This window comes from Triticum dicoccoides, chromosome 5B (assembly GCF_002162155.2).
Source record: "Triticum dicoccoides isolate Atlit2015 ecotype Zavitan chromosome 5B, WEW_v2.0, whole genome shotgun sequence".
NCBI classification, from domain to species: Eukaryota; Viridiplantae; Streptophyta; class Magnoliopsida; order Poales; family Poaceae; genus Triticum; species Triticum dicoccoides.
In genome coordinates this window covers 559,254,424-559,274,110 of record NC_041389.1, presented here as the reverse complement: position 1 = coordinate 559,274,110, position 19,687 = coordinate 559,254,424, and positions in this window count along the sequence as shown.

Here is a 19,687-nt window from a genome sequence, read left to right as displayed (position 1 = left end):
AAAAGCTATGTCAGAGATACCTATTCTGCATATCTCCAAATGAGCTGAAAATTTACGAAGAATTACTTTGGAATATATAAAAATATTGGAGCAGATAACTACCGGAGGGGGCCACCTGGTGGCCACAGGACACCTCAGCGCGCCCGACCCCCCCCCCCAAGCGCGCCCTGGTGGGTTGTGGCCAGATCAGCCCACCTCTGGTGCCCATCTTCTGGTACATAAGGTCTTTTGACCTAGAAAAATAAAGGGGAGGACATTCGGGACGGAGTGCCGCCGTCTCGAGGCGGAACTTGAGCAGGAGCACTTTTGCCCTCCGATAGAGCGATTCCGCCTGGGGGACTTCCTTCCCGGAGTGGGAAATCGAAGCCATCATCATCACCAACAACCCTCTCATCTTTGGGAGGCCAATCTTCATCAACATCTTCAACAGCACCACCTCCTGTCAAACCCTAGTTCATCTCTTGTGTTCAAACCTTGTACCGGAACTTCAGATTGGTACATGTGGGTGACTAGTAGTGTTGATTACATCTTGTAGTTGATTACTATATGGTTTCTTTGGTGGAAGAGTATATGTTCAGATCCATTAAGCTATTTAATACCCCTCTGATCTTGAGCATGATTATCATTTGTGAGTAGTTACTTCGTTCTTGAGGTCACGGGAGAAGTCATGTTGCAAGTAATCATGTGATGTTGATATGTGTTCGATATTTTGATGATATGTATGTTGTGATTCCCTTAGTGGTGTCATGTGAACATCGACTACATGGCACTTTGATATGTCTCCAACGTATCTACAATTTTTGATTGTTCCATGCTATTATATTACCTATTTTGGATGTTTAATGGGCTTTACTATACACTTTTATATTATTTTTGGGACTAATCTATTAACCGGGGGCCCAGCCCAAATTGTTGTTTTTTACCTATTTCAGTGTTTCGTAGAAAAGGAATATCAAACGGAGTCCAAACGGAATGAAACATTCGGGAGAGTTATTTTTGAAATAAACGCAATCCAGAATACTTGGAGTAGACATCGGGGAAGCAAAGAGGTGGCCACGAGGGTCCAGGGCGCGCCCTACCCCCTGGGCGCGCACCCACCCTCATGGGCCCCTCGTGGCTCCCCTGACCGACTTCTTTAGCCTATATATATCCATATACCCCGAAAACATCCAGAAGCACCATAGATCGGGAGTTCCGCCGCCGCAAGCCTTTGTAGCCACCAAAAACCAATCGAGACCCTGTTCTGGCACCCTGCCGGAGGTGGGATCCATCACTAGTGGCCATCTTCATCATCCCGGCGTTCTCCATGACGAGGAGGGAGTAGTTCACCCTCGGGGCTGAGGGTATGTACCAGTAGCTATGTGTTTGATCTCTCTCTCTCTCTCTCTCGTGTTCTTGATATAGCACGATCTTGATGTATCGTGAGCTTTGCTATTATAGTTGGATCTTATGATGTTTCTCCCCCTCTACTCTCTTGTAATGGATTGAGTTTTCCCTTTGAAGTTATCTTATCGGATTGAGTCTTTAAGGATTTGAGAAAACTTGGTGTATGTCTTGCATGTGCTTATCTGTGGTGACAATGGGATATTCACGTGATCTACTTGATGTATGTTTTGGTGATCAACTTGCGGGTTCAGTGACCTTGTGAACTTATGCATAGGGGTTGGCACATGTTTTCGTCTTGACTCTCCGGTAGAAACTTTGGGGCACTCTTTGAAGTACTTTGTGTTGGTTTGAATAGATGAATCTGAGATTGTGTGATGCATATCGTATAATCATACCCACTGATACTTGAGGTGACATTGGAGTATCTAGGTGACATTCGGGTTTTGGTTGATTTGTGTCTTAAGGTGTTATTCTAGTACGAACTCTATGATAGATCGAACAGAAAGAATAGCTTCGTGTTATTTTACTACGGACTCTTGAATAGATCGATCAGAAAGAATAACTTTGAGGTGGTTTCATACCCTGCCATAATGTCTTCGTTTGTTCTCCACTATTAGTGACTTTGGAGTGACTCTTTGTTGCATGTTGAGGGATAGTTATATGATCCAATTATGTTATTATTGTTGAGAGAACTTGCACTAGTGAAAGTATGAACTCTAGGCCTTGTTTCCTAGCATTGCAATACCGTTTACGCTCACTTTTACCTCTTGCTACCTTGCTGTTTTTATATTTTCAGATTACAAAAACCTATATCTACCATCCATATTGCTTGTATCACCATATCTTCGCCGAACTAGTGGACCTATACAATTCACCATTGTATTGGGTGTATTGGGGACACAAGAGACTCTTTGTTATTTGGTTGCAGGGTTGTTTGAGAGAGACCATCATCATCCTACGCCTCCCACGGATTGATAAACCTTAGGTCATCCACTTGATGGAAATTTGCTACTATCCTACAAACCTCTGCACTTGGAGGCTCAACAACGTCTACAAGAAGAAGGTTGTGTAGTAGACATCACACTTCACCATCATTGGGCCCAAGGGAATGCATTGTGGAGTAGTTATTAGATGATGGGTTGCTACAGTGACAGAAGCTTAAACCCTAGTTTATGTGCTACTTCGTAAGGGGCCGATTTGGATCAAAATGTTTAATGCTATGATTAGATTCTATCTTAATACTTTACTCATAGTTGCGGATGCTTGCGAGGGGGTTAATCATAAGTAGGAGGCTTGTTCAAGTAATAACAACACCTAAACACCGGTCCACCCACATATCAAATTATCGAAGTAGCGAACACAAATCAAATCAACATGATGAAAGTGACATGGTGAAATTCCCGTGTGCCCTCGAGAACACTTTGCTTATTGAGAACGCTTTGGCCTGTCCTTTGCCACAAAAGGATTGGGCTACCTTGCTGCAATTTATTTACCGTTACCCTTACTTGCTCGTTACAAATTATCTTGCCATCAGACTACCTGTTACCGACAATTTCAATAATTGCAGAGATTACCTTGCTGAAAACCACTTGTCATTTCCTTCTACTCCTCGTTGGGTTCGACACTCTTACTTATTGAAAGTACTACTATTGATCCCCTATACTTGTGGGTCATCAAGACTCTTTTCTGGCGCCATTTCCGGGGAGTAAAGCGCTCTTAGTAAGTAGAAATCGGTAAGGAAAAATTTATACTACGTGCTGAAATTTATTGTCACTTGTTACTATGGAAAATAATCTTTTGATGTGTTTGTTTGGGGTATCTTCAGCTCGACCGGAAGCACAATTAGTTTCCCCTCAACCTACTGCACCTATTGAAAAATTAGCTATGAAATTCCTTCGGGTATGATAGAGCAACTACTAGCTAATCCTTATGCAGGAGACGGAAGTATACATCCCGATATGCATTTGATATATGTGGATGAAATTTATGAATTATTTAAGCTTGCAGGTTTACCCGGAGATGAAGCTAAGAAGAAGGTTTTCCCTTTATCTTTGAAGGGAAAGGCATTGACATGGTATAGGCTATGTGATGATATTGGATCATGGAACTAGAATCGTTTGAAATTGGAATTTCATCAAAAGTTTTATCATATGCATCTAGTTCATCCTGATTGGAATTATATATATATAAGTTTTGGCCTCGTGAAGGAGAAAGTATCGCTCTAGCTTGGGGGAGGTTTAAGTCAATGTTATATTCATGCCCCAATCATGAGCTCTCAAGAGAAATTATTATTCAGAAATTTTATGCTCGGCTTTCTCGTGATGATCGATCCATGCTTGATACTTCTTGTACTGGTTCTTTTATGAAGAAGACTATTGCTTTCAAGTGGGATCTCTTGAAAAGAAAATGCAACTTTGAAGATTAGAAACTCAACAAAGGTAAAGAGTCAGGTATTAAGGTTGAGTTTGATTGTGTTAAATGTTTTATGAATACCGATGTTTTTCACAAGTTTTGCACTAAATATAGACTTGACTCTGAATAGTAGCATCTTTGTGTGAATCATTTGCTACTCGTGTTGATCTCCCTAAGGTTAAGCACAAGGGATGTTTTACTTCAACCCTAAATAAAATATTTTGGGAGTGAACATTCGTGTATTTATCCAAGTATTCACCTAGCTTATGTTTTAAACTTATAAAGTCATTTTTCAAAACTCAAATTCTCTTATTTTGTAGTTTAGGGAAAAATTGTATTTCCGCAAATAAACCCTAGACATCCTCTTGACTACCCGGCATGACTAAAAAGTTATCACTTTTGTTGCAACTTGCGAGTACATTCAAAGTACTTACATTTACGTGTCATGTGTAGATGACGATACTATTGAGTGATGAGATAAGGCTACAGAGCTACCCTCAACTAGCCTTGTGGCGATTGATGGGCTCAGGATTATTATTAATTATGATAATTTCTTCCGCTATGTAACCCAACCTTCACCTGAGAGAGTTGTAATAAATTAAACTTTGGATCTTCGTTGTAATAAAATGACATTTGTGCTCGATATTCAATTTTGTACTAGGTATGCTAGCTTTTGATCCAAAAGAAAGCTCAGAAGATTTGGACCCTAACGGTTCAGATTGTTACACTTGGTGGACCAGAGGAGGACGAACATGGCTCGGTTGGTCGTGAGGAGTTGACCTGCTGTTGGGAAAGAGCCATCCGATGGGAGGAGGTGGATTCATGCATCTACAAGGGACAGCTGGGCGGTGGCGAGGTAGCTAACATGGGGACACTTTACAGAGAGAGTTTGTGGACGATTTTTTTTACAGAGAAAGCTATTTCTGGGAATTTAATAGAGGGTAAGAGATCAGGTAAGAGAGAGCTGCCCTTTTACACATATACTGCTTGTTGCAATTTACACTGAGAGAGAAATAGAGGAGACATTTAGTCCGCGAGAGATTGATTTTATACATAGAAATTGGGGTTCTAGCAGCTGGCAAATGGACCACGTTTGTCATCCACCACACCCCTCCCCTGGATACTCCGGTCCCCTCTGCCACACTATGGTAATCCTCTCCATCTAACGATAGCACCTATCTATCATGGTTATACGTGCAAGACGAACGACGACGACATGACCAAGTAGCATCTTCCCGTGCCATTGATCCCCATGAAGCTTCGTTCGGATTAGCACCCTCTTCTTCCCAAACCCATCCATGCCACAACCATCGATTGACCCCACCACCATCATCTTCCAACCGCCATTGCTATGTACCGGGTTGGAAAACCCTTGCTCCAAACGTTGGAAGGCAACCTCTGACCTCAACTAGGCTTTGAAAGTAGTGATAAGTTAAGCTTTTCTCTTTTCAGTCGGATCTACTTTTGTTTTGGTATTGTATTAGCCGGAATCATTTTTTCTATGGTACTTTTAGTGCAGAAGAAATACGACTCTCATATGGGCTAATTTGAATGTCTGGTTGTGCAGAGGAGGAACCCGGATGCCATGCAGGTTCTAATGAAGGATGGACTGGATAGATCACGATATGGACCTCTCATCGAAGAGATCAAAGAGCTAGTCTTAACCATGAATGATGTTAGGGTGGATTGGGCTAGGTGCAACGTAAATCATGCCGCACATTCTAACTAGGGAAGACTGCCTGAATAAGTTATGTAAGACTTGGTTTTCTATTTCCCGATTTGTATTTGTGACATTATTGCCGCCGAGGCCGCCTAGGTAATAAAACGGCAGCTAGTTCCACTAAAAAAAGTTGTGCAGAGGAGGAACTCAACAATTACACATGCAAGCTCAGATTGAGCTGTGTAGGTTAGGTTTTCCATAGCATTAAGTGTTGAATATTTGTGTTGAGGCGTATCAATTTATTAGACACATGTTCATCCTTTGAAATCATGGGTGACAATGCTCTCCCATTTTACCCCCTCTATCTTTCTATTGACCCTGCTATATCATGTAGTGAATTTTGCTAAAAAAACATGTAGTAAATGCAAATTTGAAATCCATTCTTTTATCATTGCACACAGATTGTTGATGATAAAATTATTTTCTTTCCACTCATGATGTATGTTCCCACACTACATAGTTTGAAGGATTATCATACCCATTCATATGCACCAAAAACCCAAACTTTTGGGTTTGTTTTCAGTTTGTGATCTATTTTTTTTTTAGTGTATGCCTTGGATTTTAGGAATGATCATTTACATTGTTTATTCCATACATCAATACTTATTCTCCAGTTGTAACACACAAACATTTGTGCTAGTTACATCCTAAACCAAAGGATGGGATGCCAATGAACTATATCCGTTGGTTTTTCTCACACAACTAGTGCAGTGTAGCGGGCCATGTGCTCACATATGCGCGGACATCAGCTAGGAGTGCAGGTACCCAATGCTCAATCCAAAAAGTTTAGACGGTGTCCGGACATATAAATGATTTCAAACTAGATTCAAACATAGTATGGATACATTGCACCAACTTAATTCAAATTTAAACACAACTAGCTCAACACTATATGTACCTAACAAATTGAACCTAGATCTTTAGCGACGTGGGGACGTCGCCGCCGACTGCACCATCGTCGTTGCTCCGGTCGCTGCCCCATGCTCGGAGACGAGGATCCTCTCCCACAACGCCTCGGCAATTGGGATGGAGACCGGAGCACGCCCTCGAGTCGGTGCTCGAGTGGTTGAAGAACAGGACCCACTTGAGGGCATGTTCCGGATCAGATGTTCAGCGGTGCTACGGGTGACTTCTCAAAGGACACAATGTGCTGCTTCGAGGACACTCCTCCACACAACGAGAAGGTCATGACGCGCGATGAATTGCTTGCCACAAAGAGTTGAGGGCGGGGGTGAAGGAGAGGAGGCAACGTTAAAGAAAGACTTCTTGGTCGCCGCGCCAACATGAATACAAGTAGGCAGGAGGTGGTATGCCGGAGTGAATGCGGTCAAGCCGAAGTGGACGCTGCAGGAGAACGATATGGGTGGGCCTGGGCATCGGAGTTCGCACATGGTGAACATCTGGACTCCCCCAAACGTCCCCCACTTTTGATGTCAGTTTGTGAGATTTTGGTCGTTTGGACCGGTCCAAACAAATTTAGTGCCGTTGGAGGGTCAAAAATGTACAGAATGTTCCGATCTGAACATTTGCGGTCGTTTTGGTGATACACACGTTGGAGTTGGCCCAATAGCAACTTCAACACGGTGACGATGCGCGTGTCCGTTTGCGTCGGAGTGGATCAAAACAACGGTCCAACATGCCGACGCAAACCCAATATGCATCCGCTCACTGTCTATCTCGACGCATTTCAGACCCAAATTTGTTCTGATTTGTGTCCACACGGACACGAGAGGAACGCTCCGCGCGTCCGCTCGGTGTCTGCCGTGTCCTCACATGTCAGTCGCCCAACCACCACCCGCGGTCATAGTCAATGTGGCCACCTAACTCGGGCCCACATGGCAGCGAGTGGAAGCATCTGGATCATCGTCCTTTTTAAATGCAAGTGTGTGAAGGGGGCGGCCTCATACACTTCTCCACCATCCACATCTGGACACGCTTGCACCCTCGCCACGACATCAAAACCCTTGGTCGCCATGGGTTTCTTCGACAAGGGCAGGAGCAAGCTCGGCGCCGGCGCCAGCTCGTCCCACGCTCCACCTCTGTGGCCGCCATCGCCCCCGGCGGCCTCCAAGCTCGTCCCGCGTGTGGCCAGTGGTTGTCGACCACGAGACAAGCTATACATCTCAGTGCACCAAGCGAGCTGGCACTGACGTTAACGCCAACCGCTTCCATGGCCAAGATCATCCCATTTTTTTGAATCGAAGTCATCTGAAGAAAACTCAGCTAAATTCACTAAGTTGTCCAGGTTAAAAGCAACAAAGGAGTCTTTTGGGTTGAACGAAGCCATGTGCCCAAGCAATGCAGAATTTACCTTACTGAAACTGTCATCAAAGTCTTGCAGTCGCCCGTCAATAACAGAATTACGATACTCTATTTGGTAATGCTGAAGGTTTGTCTTATTGATCTTTTGACGTGGCTTGTGCCTATTCAGATATTCATCCCACATGTAATTACCTTAAATTTGGGGCTAAAACTGCTGCCGCTCGTGTGCAGTGGCCGAGACGACGAAGAACACGAACAAACGAGAGGTGAGATGCGAATTGGAAAACCAACAGACGATGACTCACGAGGCGTGCGGCTGCGTGTGCGTGTGTATACACATACACAACAAAACGTGAGTACAGCACGTTTTTTTTAAGGGTGAGTACAAAGTACGTGGCAAATCACAGTTTTTTTTGAGTGTGACTAATCACAGTTATTTAGGTGTACTAATCACAGTTTAGGCCTGGCCGGCTGCCCGCGTGAGCATCGACTCCCGGTGGGCTTTTGGAGCCTTTGCTTAGCTGTTTGCATTGACACCTCCAGGGCCGGCCCTGTGTTTCGGGAGGCCCTAGACGAACTTGACAACAAGGGCCCCTAACTCCTAAGACCATATATATGTATGTATCTATGTATTTGCGTGATAAATAAACAATATATATATATATATATATATATAACTTCATTTGCATAATATTTAAAGTAAACTTTCAACCACGCATCTTTAGTTTGAAATTTGACTACAATAATAGTTGTACAATGCAAAATAAAACTAACATGACATGATTACCTCAAATAGGAAACAAATTTATTTGCTCCTCTGTACTTGCACCATTTCATTGACCTTAACATCTGAACTTTCATTCTTGGGATTAGTTCATTGCCTATGTTCTTCATTGACATCGACGATACTTGAAGATGTAAAATACTTTGTCTAAGAACCCTTCAGTGGTTGAATTTTCAGATCTATTTCTTTCTTTCTTCTCCTTTTTTCAGCACCCGACAAATGCTTCTTAGGCAACATGGCATGCTAATGTCCTAATATTACGAAGCAAAGAGTAGATAACGAATTAGAAATTTATGGATCGGATGATCAGAAACCTAGACATGTACGCAGAATGACAAAAAATTAGGATGGTTTAATACATACTATGAAAGATTGAATTAGAAAATTATACATAAATTTTTTGATACTTCATGGGATGGATCATGGATGAATAGTTTATTATACGTGCTAAAGAAACTACTGAAATTGGGGCATGGATGAATGGACCGGGAACATCGGAACATTGATATTGGATACGTACCTGCATTCACATACATATGTATTGCCGTATTGCTGGAAGTTCGAGTTGCCGGACTGCTGCGTGCCGTGGCGGCAACGAGCGGCTGAGGCACCGAGCGAGGAACCATCGAGCGACGGGCCGATGAGACGACGAAGACGAACCAACGAGCAACGAACAGGAAAAGCCAGATATTCCGATTGATTTGTCTCACACGTACGCGTGCGTCGCGCGGCCGTGACTTGCGTGCCGACGCTTCGCTACGCATTACCAGGCGATCTGATGGGCCGAGCCCATCTTGTTTTTTTCCTCTCATATTTTTTTCCTTGTCTATTTTTTGCTGGGCTATACTATACGGGGAGCTCCTATAGGGCGCCTTCTGCGCCGCTTAATGTTCCTGGCGCTCGCGCGCGTCGCCTAGCGGGCCGGCCCAATAACCTCGCCAAAAAGAGAACGTGGTTGAAACATAATTTCGCCAAAAAGCAAACGTGGTAGAAACATAATTGCAGGTAGTGGGATTCGAACCATCGCACCTACATATACAGCTGAAAGAAACAGTGCAGTTACCACTGCACTAGGACTGCTTACATGTCTATAATCCAAAAACAAACCTACTTAATACTTCTTCTAGTACAACATTGACATAACTTCTGTACCATAAAAATCATTTCAGAAAAGGGAAACGTAAAAAATAAAAAGGAAATCATAGATCTGTAATAAAATTTCAATTTTAAAAAACATTCATGGAACTCGAAAAGGTTCATCAGTTTCTTTTAAAAAGACGAATTAGAAAAAAAGTTAACCAATTCTGAAAAAAGTTCATCGAATTTGAAAAAATTAGTTCATCAATTCTGAATATAGTTCATTAAATTTCGAATATTCCTTTTCTTTTAAACGCGAACTATGTTTTTCAGAAACTGAACAAATTTCGAAAATTGAATACTTTTTTTGTACTGTGAACAATTTTTAGAAAGCAAATTTAGAATACACATTGAACATTTTCTTAGTATAGGGTGAACATTATACAAAGAAACACTAAACATTTTTTTAGAATACGTTGAACTTTTTTTGAGTACATGCTGAACAAAATTTCTCTACACGATGAACATTTTTTATACACACTGAACATTTTTTCAATGTATGGTGAACAATATTCAAATACACATAGAACTTTTTTTAAATAGGATGAACTCCTTTTGAGTGCATACTGAACAAAATTTCTAGACATGATGAACATTTTTTTATACACACTGAACATTTTTTCAATGTATGGTGCATATTTTTCTTCAATACTATGAACAAAAATTTCATAAAATTTGAAAATTAGTTCATCGAATTTGAAAAAACAGTTCACGAAATTTTAAAAGTAATTCATCGAAATTCAAAAAAGTTCATGGATTTCAAAAAAGTTGACCGTGTTTGATTTTTTTATCAAATTTCAAAATAAAAGTTCATTGACTTTGATAAAAGTTCATCAACTTTGAAAAAAAAGTTCATCGAATTGAGAAAAAGTTCACAAATTTGAAGAGAATGTTCATGTATTTAAAAAAATGAAAAATATATAAAAAATTAACAAAAACAGTTCTAAGAAAAAGGAAAAAATAAAAGAAAAAGACTAAACGAAACTCTTCCAAGAAAAAATAGAAAAACGAAAAAGAAACAAGAAAGAAGAAAAGAAGTAAAAAACTGATGAGAGACGCAAAAGGTGTGGTGGCTGTGGTGGTTATCGTAGTGTGCATATGACCAGGAAGTCATGGTTCGATTCCCACTGCGTTCGTATTATTTTTGCTCCTTACTAAAGAGGAGGGAAAAATGAAAAGGGCCGGCCCGCGTGGAGAAGGGGGTGTGCGCCCGTTTGCCCTAACACGTAAAACGGGCGCTTAAGGCGCCGTTTAGGAAATGCCTACTATACGTGTGTACTACATCGTGGGGCCCCCTCCGGCCTGGGCCCTTGGCCGTCGCCCCCTGGCCATACCCCCAGGGCTGGCCCTGGACACCTCGCGTCATTTTGATGGGGTCAGACGGGATTTTTTACTGGGTTCAGGTCAGGCAAACATGTACCTACGCGCGCGCACGCTCCCAACCCCTATACGTTGGCTCCGCCGCTGGTTTCGTGATCGGGTTCTTCAAAATATGTCGTGTAGGTTTGTCAATCCATGGTGTGAAGAAACAGTGTGAATGAACAGTAACTTTCGCTATTGATTGATGTCGAGGATGTACATATTTATATCTCTGGAAGAGATGCATCGCACAGGAGCGACGTTTACAAAGAGGCACGATCTAAACGACGCGTCCGTCATATTAGGATGCGATCGTTCAGGAAGAAACTGGCTGTCGTTTCCACAAACAGAGATTCTAATTAATTAAACTAAATAATTAATCCTAACACTCCCCCTAATCTCTGCTTCAATCATTCTTGTAAACATCATCATCAACATCTTGATAATCATCATCATGATTAGTCTCCTCCAAAAACCCTGTAGGAAAAATATGAGGAGATATGTACAATATGCCATCAAAAACTCCTTCCAAAAACCCAGTGGGAAAATAAGGAGAAACTGACATATCACAATGCATGCATTACTATTGCCTCATTAAAAACCTTCCATAAGAAACCATTTAGGTAAACTTATACAGGAAAAGGGTGCAATATTAAAGATCCGAGGATCACAAACAGATTATTATTCAGGGAGACACTCCCCCTGAACTTTGCAAATCCCGAAGTCGTTTCATACCAATTCCATTGATGTACTTCTCAAATAAAGAACTTGGTAATGATTTTGTAAACAAATCAGCAAGATTATCACATGACTTCGTTTGCAAAATATTTATCTCCCCGGTCTGCTGTAACTCATGGGGATAAAATAACTTAGGAGAAATATGCTTTGTAATATTACTCTTTATATAACCTGTTTGCATCTGTGTAATACATGCAGCATTATCTTCATAGATAATAGTAGGTGATTCCAATGATCCAATCCCACTTGAACTTTCAATAAAGTTAATCATTCTGCGAAGCCATGCACATTCACATGATGCTTCAAACAAAGCAATAATTTCAGAATGATTCGTGGATGTAGCCACCAGAGTTTGTTTTGTCGACTTCCAAGAAAAGGCCGTACCTCCACTCAAGAAGACAAAACCAGTCTGTGATCTGGCATTATGGGGATCCGATAGGTATCCAGCATCACAATATCCCACCATGGTCTTATCTTGATTTTTTCGATAGAACAAACCAAGATCTTTGGTGCCTTGAAGATATCTGAAAATGTTCTTCACACCAACCCAATGTCTCTTTGTTGGTGATGCACTAAATCTAGCCAATAAATTTACTGCAAATGATATATCAGGCCTGGTGCAGTTCGCTAGATACATTAGTGCTCCAATAGCACTGAGGTAAGGAAACTCAGGTCCTAACATCTCTTCATCATCACCCTGAGGTCTAAATGGGTCTTTATCTCTATCAAGAGATCTAACCACCATTGGTGTTTTCGATGGATATGCTTTATCCATATTAAATTTCTCAAGAATCTTTTGGATATAAGCAGACTGATGAACAAGTATTCCTGAAGGAAGATGTTCAAGTTGTAAGCCCAAACAAAATTTAGTCTTACCTAGATCTTTCATCTCAAACTCCGTCTTAAGATGATTACTTGCCTCATGTATTTCTTGTGTAGTCCCAATGACATTCAGGTCATCCACATACACAGAAATAATGCAAAATCCATTCTTAGATTTCTTAATAAACACACATGGGCAATCATTATTATTTGAGTATCCCTTTTGAAGAAGGAATATACTCAGTCGGTTATACCACATTCTTCCCGACTGCTTCAAGCCATACAATGACTTCTGAAGCTTTACGCAATACATGTTGCGGTTAGCCTTTGGATTAGGAAGCTTCATTCCCTCAGGAACTTTCATGTAAATATCCGAATCCAGTGACCCATATAAATATGCAGTCACAACATCCATAAGTTGGATAGACAAATTCATTTTCACTGCCAGTGATATTAAATATCGGAACGTTGTTCCACTCATAACAGGAGAATATGTTTCATCATAATCGATGCCGGGTCTCTGCGTGAACCCCTGTGCTACAAGCCTCGCCTTATATCTCACCACCTCATTGTTCTCGTTCCTCTTACGAACGAAAACCCATTTTGCTCCCACAGGAAACACATGCTGAGGAGTGGGTATTACTGAAGTGAATACCCCTCTTTTTATGAGCGAGTGCAATTCGTCCTCAATTGTTGCCTTCCATTTGGACCAGTCTGAGCGCTTCATGCACTATGCCATGGACTTAGGTTCTCGATCCAAATCAAGGCCTTTTGCAATTCTAGAGGCGAAATAAATGTCGACAACTGTAGTCTTTCTATTGTGTGATTCTCCTGAATCAATATAATTAATGGATATCTCATCAATACCTTTTGATCCTTCGTGATTTCCCTCAACAATTGGATCAAGGTCTTCCGATGTCCCAACACCAAAATTTGTGTGCACACTCGTGTTGGGTTCTGGATGTCCAACATCCTTCAGGTGTCCTTCAACCCTAGGTTGAATATCAACATTTTGCTGACTTGCATTTACTATTTGAGGATTCCTCATTCCCCTTGACCGCTTCTGCAAAGCCTTGTCCTTTGTATCCAGATTTCTCCCCCTCTTGGGTAGCTGAGTAGATCTATGGGTCACATCCACTCTCTCTGGCACATTCATAGCGGGAACATTTGATTTTGTGACACCTTTATAATCAGTAAATGCATCTGGCAGATTATTTGCAATATTTTGCAAATTTATAATCTTCTGAACCTCCAGTTCAGACTCATTCGTACGTGGATCTAAGGACTGGATGCCTTTCACATCCCAATCTATTTATCGGCATTCTTTGTGGTTATTCTCTCCCCCTAATGCCGGGAAATTGTCCTCATCAAAAATGCAATCAGCGTACCGGGCTGTAAACAAATCCCCTGTCAGGGGTTCCAGGTACTTAATGATTGATGGAGAATTGTACCCCACATAGATCCCCATTCGTCTATGAGGGCCCATTGATGTACACTGGGGTGGTGAGATCGGTACATATACCGCGCAACCGAATTGCCGCAGATGGGAAATACTTGGCTGGTTTCCACGTACTAACTGCAACGGGGAGACCGTATGATATGCAGCTGGTCGAATTTGTATCAATTCTGCAGCATGTAAAACAGCATGACCCCAATATGAAGCTGGAAGATTACTATTCTACAGGAGCGGTCTTGCTATCAACTTGATCCTCTTGATAAGTGATTCCGCAAGACCATTCTGGGTATGTACATAAGGTACTGAGTGCTCCACATAAATGCCCAAAGCTAGGCAGTAATCATTAAATGCTCAAGAACTGAATTCCGCGGCATTATCCATTCTGATGGTTTTTATCCTATGCTCAGGATGATTTGCTCTCAATTTAATGATCTGAGCAATTAGCTTTGCAAAGGCATGGTTCCTTGTTGATAGTAGACACACATTTGACCATCTCGTTGATGCATCAATTAGGACCATGAAATATATGAATGGTCCAGATAACGGTTGTATTGGACCACAAATATCTCCTTGAATGCGTTCAAGGAAATCAAGTGCCTCATCCTTTAATTTCACATAAGATGGACTTGTGATCAATTTCCCAGTTGCACATGCTGTGCATACAAAATCCGATGATTTTGGGAACTTTCTATCCGTTATGTTGTGTCCAACAGAACCATCAATAATTTTCCTCATCATCCCAATACCAGGATGACCCAGGCGACCATGCCAAATCTTGAACTTATCAAGATTCTGAAAAACTATCTTGTACGCCATAGGCGTCTCTGGTTTAATGTATGTATAATACAACCCAGAAGATAGAGAAGGCAAATTCTCAAGGACTTCCTTTCGAAATCCCTTTTGCTGAGTTATGAGTAGGCATTCAGCCCCACTCTCTTCATTAGTTTCCACATGGAAACCATTTTTGCGGATATCCTTAAAACTCAGCAAGGTACGAGTAGAATCTGGATACAGTAGAGCATCCTGGATTACCAATTTAGTACCCATAGGGAGTGTAATTGTAGCTTGACCAGAACCAACAATTACCGTGCCTCGACCAGCAATTGTCATGACACTTCCATTACTCTTCTTGAGTGTCTGGAAATATTTCATCTCCCTAAGTATCGTGTTAGTAGATGCACTATCCACTAAACACATTTCCTCCTCCATTGTATTATTCCTTGAAGTTCTATAGAGTAAAAGAACAAAGTTCAGTATATAATCAAACTCTTATAGAATCAATACATACATTACAAACTATATATGTCTTGTACTTATTACAAGCCCTATGTCACACGACATAGCAAACACATTATGTCTAAGGACATAACTTATTTTACAACACATGTAATATGTCTAATAACATCATTACAATACTTAGACAAATGAGACTAAATCTGGTCTCCATATATGTCAGTAAAACCAAATTCCACTAGCATGTCATCGACATCTAGTATTGGATCTTCGACTTGCTGATTCTGCTCCTGGTTGTCCATGTTCAGAGAATCATCTCGAGAACCATCAACCGTAGGGGTACCATCTTCATTTCCAGTGAAGTGTGCTTCATACTAGTTCCCCCGAGCCTTCTTGCCCTTTCCAAGTGACTGTTGGTACAATTTCACCAAATGCTTTGAAGTGTCACACTTCTTTGCAATATGTTCCTTACAACCACACCTGAAGCAACCAGTGTTGCTAGCCCTTTCATTCTTCTTGAAAGAACCTTTTTCCTTTTGGACGCCATACTTATTCTGCTTCTCATTACGCTTCCACTTTCCATTGAATGTCCTACGGTTCTTTTTGGAACCATTGAACTTTTGAGTATTCTTAGAGTTGAAGTGTGATTCAGGCAGAGGCATCGTTCCTGTTGGACGAGCCAAATTGTTCTTCTCAAGAAGCTCATTATGCTTCTCTGCCTGAAGCAGCGAGTAAATCAACTCAGAATACTTCTTATACTTTTGTTGACGATACTGTTTAGCAAGTATCCTCATAGAAGGATGGAAAGTAGAAAGTGTCTTTTCAATAAGATCAGTATCAGAAACTGCACTATTGCAGAATCTTAGCTTGGAGTTGATCTTATGAACAGCAGAATTGTATGCAGCTACAAACTTAAAGTCTTGGAATCGGACTAGCGCCCATTCCCGTTGTGCTTCAGGCAACATCACCGCCCTTTGTTGATCATACCTCTCCTTTAAGGAGTTCCAGAGTGTCAGAGGGCTCTCCTCCATTAGATACTCTGTCTTTAGGTCAGGGTGAAGATGATGTCGAATGAAGTGCAACCTTATTATGTCTGTTACAGATGAAGTCTCTTGGGCAGGTGTGGTTATAGCGGAATTAAGTCCTTTGGCCGTCAAATTGATTTTGACATCCATTGCCCATGTCAAATAGTTAGAACCATCGACGGCAAGTTCAGCAAACTCTTTTTTAGATATGTCAGCCATATCCTGCATGCAATCATCATGCTTATTAATTTACTCTCATAGCAAATTAATTGTGTTGTAAATAAAACAATGCATGTATATTGATCAACATATAGCAATTGCCAAATTGCCGGAACATATACATTGACATACATTGTACTTGTACAATACAGTAATACACACTAATTACTGAACAATAAAATATAGTAATTTACACAAATTACTAAATAACTAGTCACAACTTCAAACTGCTAGTTAAAGAACTAAATATAAAAAGGAAAACGAAAAAAATGGTCCTGGGTCGCATATAGGGAGACACAAACCAGTAGCACAGCCCACTGCTACAGTACTGCTACAGTAAAAGAGGGTGACGGTTAGGTCACAGCCCATCCGGCCTTTCGGCCCAACAGGCCCGGCGCCGCTTTAACCATCGCATAAAAGAGGGTGACGGTTAGGGTTTCCCCTACCGCCCCCAATCCTCTTTCCAGGCGGCGCGACCCTCCTCTGTTCCGGCCGCCGCGCCGGACGCGCGCTCACCGGCGAGCCGCCGATGGTGAAGGGATGAAGCCTTCCTCCTAGTCAGGGATGTCCACCCTATTCTGGTGTCCGTTGGCGAGGCCGAGCGACACCGGGTTCCAGGCGCCCTGACGGCGTCCAGGGCGACGGTCGACAGCGGCGACGGAGCGCCCGAAGAGAAGACGGCGGCTCGTGCCGGTGTCTGGCGGACCCGCGCCGCCGCTCGTGCCAGCGACGTCCGTGGCGGGCGTCCCTCCTGCTCCGAAGAGGAAGATGCCCTGTTCGCCGGGGGGAGCAGGGGAGCGGCCAAACGCCCATGGTGCGCTGCTCGACCCCGGAGTGTCACTTGCTCCGGCAGCGGCGACCACGCCCGCGGTGGCCACGGCGCATCCTGGAGTCGGGATGAAGACGAGGCCGTCGCCCCTGGCACTAGCGACGCGCGTTGGAGCCGGGCTGTAGCCGGGCTATAGCCGCGTGCAGGTACGTCGTGGACGATCTCCCGCTCCTCCTCCTCTGCCGGCGTTGGTGACGGCAGACGTGTGCTACTGGAGCGAGCGGGGCACGGGCCATATCCGTGCACACGGCACCACCGTGGTGCGGATGGAGTGGCAACTGGAGGCTCTTGCACGCCCATCCCAGCGTTCTGCGGCGGTAGAGCATTCAGTCCGGCAACTAGCCCTGGGTCTAGACCCTGACGGTTGTCAACCGGCGTGGCCAGGCGTCGGTTCACCGGCGTGGCGCGACGGCGTCGTCCAGCGGCCGCGTGATGGCGGCGTCCTCCAGCGAAGTTCTGGCGGCGGTTAATGCCAAGGCCAGAAACTGCTGGTGGTGCCCCCCATCGATGGCGGACAAACCGGCGGCGCTGCTCGACAAGGAAATGGCGGCGACCTTCTTCCCAGAGAAGACCAAGGAGAAGGGAGGCGAGGGACGACATCCTCACCGTTCCAAGTCCTTCTCCGGCGAGTTCTGGCCTGTCGCTCTCGCTGGAGAGAAGTGCGTGATAACGTGTGAAGAAACAGTGTGAATGAACAGTAACTTTCGCTATTGATTGATGTCGAGGATGTACGTATTTATATCTCTGGAAGAGATGCATCGAACAGGAGCGACGTTTACAAGAGGCACGATCTAAACGACGCGTCCGTCATATTAGGATGCGATCGTTCAGGAAGAAACCGGCTGTCGTTTCCACAAACAGAGATTCTAATTAATTAAACTAAATAATTAATCCTAACACATGGGTCCTCAAAATTTATTTCGCCACATGAGGGACGGTGGGATGCTAAGGAGGTGCACATGCATTTGTACTACGATATATGGATACTGACATTATACTCAAGATCCGCTGCGTCAAGCTCCGTCAAATTCACAACAACACTCCTTTTAACTAGCTGCTCTATTTCTGACCCTCTCCTCGAGTCCACTACACCTCTCAACATCTTCATCGATCCTCACTTCCGTTCATGGCTGCCCTATCTTTTCAGTCGTATCCTCATTCCTTCTCTGCTCTCATTCCACACTCATTCTCAACACGATAGCGTCTAACTTTGTGTGCCACGGGGAGGTCAAAACCTTGATACGTGTCTATTCTCTATGGTGCATCAATATAGAAATAGTAGCACGGCATGTTTATGTGTCCGGATGCGTAATTTTTCTGCGTTCCAGATTCTTAAGAATAGGAGGCGCCGGGAATTTCAAAATAGCAAACAGGTGTGTTGTGGCATGAATCTAAACATGAAGATCTTCAAGCCAACAAGCTAGGGGTTGGCTTCTTTAACAATATAGCACTGGGGATGAGACCGGCACAATCGTGCTAGCTCATAGATTGCCTTTTTATTTTCATCAGAGAAAGGGATTCTCACAAAGATCTTGTAGAAGAATTCAATATTGTACGACAGCTTTCTTTTCTTCTGAAAATAAATAGTTGTGTTCAACATCTCTGCAAGTACTAAGAGAAATAATTTACCAAGCGCATTAGGTTATCTTCATCGTCATTCGGCCGGAAGATAATAGTACAATATGTTCAAATACCTTGATGCATGAATAATTGCAGGGTAAATTGTGAGTGCTCTGTTTCCTCTGCTTCGGCCTCAGATGCTCTGCTTCCGCTGCACCTTGTTACAGTGTACCCTCTCCCGCTGAGATGTTTCGTCTTCTTCCTCGGTGCCACCCTGGCTCGAGGCTGCCGCCTTGCCGTACCACCGTGCCACCGCCGACTTCCCTAGCACACACACACCAGTCACGCGCCTCGCCGCCTCCGACTTTTATGTGGCATCGCGTCACCCCTACCAGCCGCGATCCTGGACATTGGTTCTGGAGGTACTGCTGTTCTTTGTCGTCCAGCCAACTAATCTACCCTAAGAGCATCTTCAACATGCGCGCTAGATTAGCCATGCGCGGGAGAAAACGACTATATTGCGCGCGCGCGATCAAATCTGGGCGCTCCAGCAGATGCGCTAAAATCCCACGCGCGGAATAGTAGATTCAGCGCGCTGGGAAAAACGGCATCGCCCGCTGCTTGCCTGCTCGCGCGTGCTGGGCATGCCAACGCGTGAATCTCACAAACCACCGGATCTGAACCTCCAGGCGGTGGCGCCTCCGCCCGCACCTTCCCTGTTGGCTCTAGCGACCTGTCGGTGCTT